Below are 5,400 nucleotides of genomic sequence, written 5' to 3'. Positions count from 1 at the left end.
GCTCCGCTCCGGCTTGCGGCGAAAGTGCTGGAAGCACGCGGGTGTTTGAGGCGTTTTCCGCCACTTCCCGCCGCAGCGGCAAAGGCCTCTCCCCGCCTGGGGCGCCCGTAGCCCTCTGCCCCTCAGGGCCCCGCCAGGGCCTCTGGCCCCCGCGCAGCCGGAGCCTGGCTTCTAGGCTGTTTCCCCGGGGTGCTGAGGCCATCCCTGCGTTTTAACAGTGTTGTAACGTTGGGGCTACCTCTGAATTCCCTTCAGTGTAGGGAGCGTTTCTAATAGCCAGGGCACCCTCGGTTTTACGTGCGTGCCCTATACTCTGCCAAGGATCCCCCCACGCAGCCGCTGCCGAGGTTACCGACCGGCCGCCGCCCCACCGGTACCACAGGCGGGTGCCCAGGGCGCAGCTTTGGTGCTGTCCCGTCCTTGAGACCTGGGCTCAGTTCCTCATCCACTTCAGTAGCCCTCCGCACCATGGGTTTCTTCGGTAGTTTCATGGCAATCTATGCTTAATTATGCTCATTTCTCCGCTCAAACTTTCCCGAAGGCAAATGGCTGGTGCGGTTCAGCTGCCTGAATTGTGAGTACTGTGAATCTGAAACTCCAGAGAACGAAAATGCAAGAAAGAGTTAAAACTCCAGGAGTTCTAAATCGGATAGAAATGTGGCTTGTCCCGGGCTCAAGCCATGATAAGTCTGGAAACTGAACATACTTGTAAACGAGTGGTATTTGATTTATGAGTCATAATGTGCTCCCTTCTGGCTAATGGAAGGACACAGACCATGCGAAAGAGGATGATTTTTTGTGTAGTATGCCAAGTGATTTGCTCATTGCAAGGTTTTTTATTTTATTATAGCCATCCATAAATTCTGCATATGAGTAACATCTTGCCTGTTACAGCAACAAGTTTCCTGTAGTGCTTGCCATCAGGATTCTTAGAATAGTCTAGTTTGTGGCACTGGATATTGTAGCCTGCTTAACTCTTGAACAGTACTTTCTGAAATTAAAAATTAATTTAAATCTGTGATCTGAAATTGATATGTCTATAATACTTAACATTTTAAAAACACTTGACAACTGTTGCATAGAACAAGCTACACAATATGCTGTTAATATTTTTAAATAATTAAATTGGAGAATAAGGAAGTATCTACAGAAAATGAAATAAAAAGAAAAACGAGCAGAACAGACTAGGAGTGCTGGAAAGAAGGGGCGAAAGTTCAAGGGATGGGCGTATGTTTACAAAGTACTGGTTTACAAAGTACAAGCTTCTTGAAGGCAACCAGAAGAACAGCCCTTCTGTGAGAGGCATTTAACTACTTGCTTCAATTTCCAGTCATCTTTTTGGGTAGGTGTTCACTGTGTCTGATGTGAAGCAACTAGTACTTTATGCAGGATTCCATCTTGGTTTCTTCCTCAGCAGGAAAAGTTAATTCCTGTTGCCTGTAATTCTCTCCAAGCAGATGTTTTTCCTTCCACCCTTTCCTGAGACTACAGAGTTTCTCCTTCTGGACTAACTCAACCTGTTGCTTCTGCCTGTGTTCTTCTGTTACCCCTTCTCCAGACAGCATCAAGTGAGAGAAAGAAAAAAATCAGGAAATGATAGAGAAATAAAAGCTTTAGGAATTCAAGAGGGTTTGTGGGAATGGGGGTGTTTTGATTTGATTTTTTTTTTAATGACCAAAATTGTAAATGCAAAAGTCATACAGAGTAGAGAAAGAACTGTGGGAAGCTGATCCGGAACCTCTATAGCTCCCTGGGCTTTGTGCCAGTGTGCACATACACAGAAGAAATGATTCACTGGTGTAATGTCAGAAAATACCCTGGGGGACAGTAGGAATCCTGCCTAAGGGATGCTGTGGGATGCAGCTACAGAGCTGACACAGTCACATACAATTAAAACGTGAAGGAATGGCACAAGTAGAAAGCACTTTCCTGCTGTGAGGACATACTGAGGCCAGCTATTTAAGTGAACAGAATTTATAGCGCTGTGTCTTCTCAGTACAGACCTGATTCAGAAGAGCATTTGTGGGCTATTAAAAAAAGATACCTGTATATTAAACTATTTGTTTATTCACAAATAATTGTAAAAATCTAATTATAAGGAAGTAATTAGTGGTTTCCTGTTCAAAAGAGGCATATCCTGAGGTTTTGGAGCCTTTTGTGAATGTAAGGGCATTTTTTTTGATAACGCAACCTCAATTATAAAAAGAAAAATAATACACCACCATGTCAGCTGTGTTCTTTTGGCAACAAAAGTATTGCAGTTTAGTAACTGCAGCTCAACACAGAAAAGCCTGTATCTTTATTGAAAGGTGGTCAGAAAGAGATGCATGATCAAGAGACAGAGTCAAGCCTAGATTCTCAATCCAAGCACAATCAATATCGGGATTCTTTTAAATTTAAGTAGACTTCCAGGACAGGAGTAAAAGAAATGTGTTATAGGAATGTATATGCTTGTGTAAATGTGTACAGAGAGACAGAAAGGCAGAGGTTATGAGCAGTGCGGAACAGCAACATAAATGATACGATTTGACATTGAGAAATCGCTAAAAAATGAAGCCCAGCTGAAGACAGAGTATTTTGCTCTACTAGGAATGAGATTCTTCTGCCCAAAGTTGAAAGATCTAAAGGCATCTAATATACGCTTGCTCATCTGCTCCTCCAGTCAGAAGGGAGAGAAGATACCCCTGGAGCATAACGCATCTCTTTCTGTCACATACAAAGTGAAACATTGCCCAGATCTGACTGTCTGTTAACTATACAGGCGGTTTAACAATTTGCTTGGGAGAGAAATGTTAAGAAGATGAATCACATGTGATGTAGCAGGCTGTGTCAAAGGTACGGAATGTTTGCAGAGAGATGAACTGAACAAGAATAATTCTGAATCCCAAAGACTCTGTGGAGTTTGCTCATGATGTACATTTTTTTTTTTTTTTTCCTGAGACAGATTTAGATGGAATTTTGCAGTACTTTAAAAATATATATATATATTCCCTCCTCATTTATAGATGCAGCCTCTCAGCATAGCTAACTAAACTGGTAATTGAATCAGAGACACTGTTAGATCTCTCAACTTCCATTTCAATTATAGCCTTTAAAGATTTGGAATTTCATGAGTTACTCATTCCACTTATGGTACATCTGTCAGATTCAAGTAACAGAATGAAGCAAACTCTAAAGTAGTCAATGATTTTGCTATATGAAGATGTGGGAGATGCTCACATTCAGATTCCCAATCAGTGTTCAAACATGGATTGTTATTTGCAATTTATGAGCTAATTCACAAAATTATTATTTTGTGCTTGGACTATGTGAATTTAAAACCTCAGTCACTCTTACTATCCATATTAACAGTTTTAAATCATGTTTCTGGAACAACAGGTCACCTTTAAATTAACTTTTTATGAAAATTAAAGCTAGGAAAATACATTCTCAGTGATCTACCTAGAAAGCAAATGAGGGGAGCATGTGAACATGATTAAAATATTTTTTTTAATTAAAATTTTTATTTGTATAATATCTATGGTCCATGAAGCATACCTGTGATGGTATGATCATTCTGCTAGTTAACTGATTACGTTGACTGTGTTACCTGATATTTTGTAATGAAAACCTGTATACAGTTCCTTCTACACTTTTAAGAAAAGAATTGCCATGAAAATCTTCCCATGGTGGATATACACCAAGTCACACCAAACCTTCACTCTGAGGATGGAGAAACTAGAGATGTAGAATCCAGTTCAAAATGTCTTAAGTTTAGTCAGAAGCATGAGACTGTAGCCCTCAGCTAATAAAAAGCCAAGGGGAGACCATATAGGTTCTAGAAATTAGAAATGAGGAAATAAACATATATGAAATGTCCCTTTTTTCCTATTTGTCTTTCCTTCTCCTGCTCCAAAATGTTGTTTCAATGAGAAGAAAATGCCATAAAAATAATTATTCACAAAACAGAATTACATGGAAAAAATGCAACCTTTAAGAATAATATAAAGCCCATTTAAGTAACACATATTAATTACTTTTTAATTAAACCTGTTCAAATCTTTACTATTACTACTCGTTGCTTCAGTATGTTGAATAGAAAAAGATTAAAAAATCCTTTGCCACTACAAAAATGCCCCAAGAAATAGTCCTATGTTTCTGTATTTAAAATAGGGATACATTCAGTATTTTAAAAATCTGCTTTAAGCCACAAAAATAACTTTCATATTGAAAACATAACTCCATCTCCCTTGTCAAAATATTTCAGAACAGCATACAGCTGGCTCAGTCACTACTGTAATCATAATCAATCCTTCATTTGTGTACAAGGTCTGTAAAGGAAGTGAAAATTTATAGGGATCCTTTGGGGTGAATTGTAGGAAAATTATCATTTGCACCAAATGTTTATTTGGCATATTTATCTGAAACATTTTTAAAGGCTATTTGACAAATACCTGAAGGGACACTTTTATCTCTGACAGTATAGTCAAAATGAACGGGCAGTTCCTGTTGGTGGTCTGGACTGCTGCAAGCTTTTTAAGTTTACTGTACAGATTGATGCTATCTGAAGGCAAAGTAGCAACTTTGGCTCCATGGATTATTTTAGCATAGCTCTATATAAACCCCCAAAACCCTCTTACAAAACTCTATAGGATGTGGTTAAGATTTCCAAAGTAAACAAATGAGCCATTATGTCCCCGTTATCACCAGAATACATCTGAAAGCCTATGCCCAGCAAGTTTATTACAGTTTTAAAAAAGATTGAATCAGTAACACCAATTACACTGACACTTCGATAAAGAGAAGACTCCAGAAAGTTACATAGTAGCAACAAGCCTTTGGCAGTATTGGTGGAATAAATAAGGAACAAATAGAAGACAATCACTTCTAGAATAATAACCCTTAGGTAGTATACATGATGAATTTTGCAATGCTTTTTCAAAATTGCTGATGACTTTTTAAACATTTTTCCAGCTATGGAAATGTTCTGATGTGAGATGAATAAATTATTCAGTGAATTTTTATTTTATTACTCATCTGGGTGTAGCAAGTTCCCTTAACCTGCCTCTAAAACTTCTTCTCTGAGGTGAAGAATGATGAAAGAAAAAGACAAACCACCCAAGACTGAAAAGGAATTTGTCTGTTGGTCAGAATATGAGCAAAAAACCTGGACAAGCATTTCACACTTGCAGCTCTGAGTTCAAAATCCAATAGTAGTGTTCCCATGAGGCACCTCAGTTCATAGTCTGTTGCTTTCTCTGGGTGGCTAACAAGAAAATTAATGTAACTTAAAACATTATTTCCCTCCCCTTTCTAAATCTTTATTACTGTTCAGCCTCCACCATATGTCAACAAGATGTGCCAAGCAAGGAAATAGTCAAATGGTAGAAGAAGTTATTTAATGCAAGACATGGTTTCTGC

The sequence above is a fragment of the Athene cunicularia genome, assembly GCF_003259725.1.
Source record: "Athene cunicularia isolate RWA chromosome Z unlocalized genomic scaffold, athCun1 chrZ_part1, whole genome shotgun sequence".
Classification (NCBI taxonomy): domain Eukaryota; kingdom Metazoa; phylum Chordata; class Aves; order Strigiformes; family Strigidae; genus Athene; species Athene cunicularia.
This window is presented reverse-complemented; position numbering follows the sequence as displayed.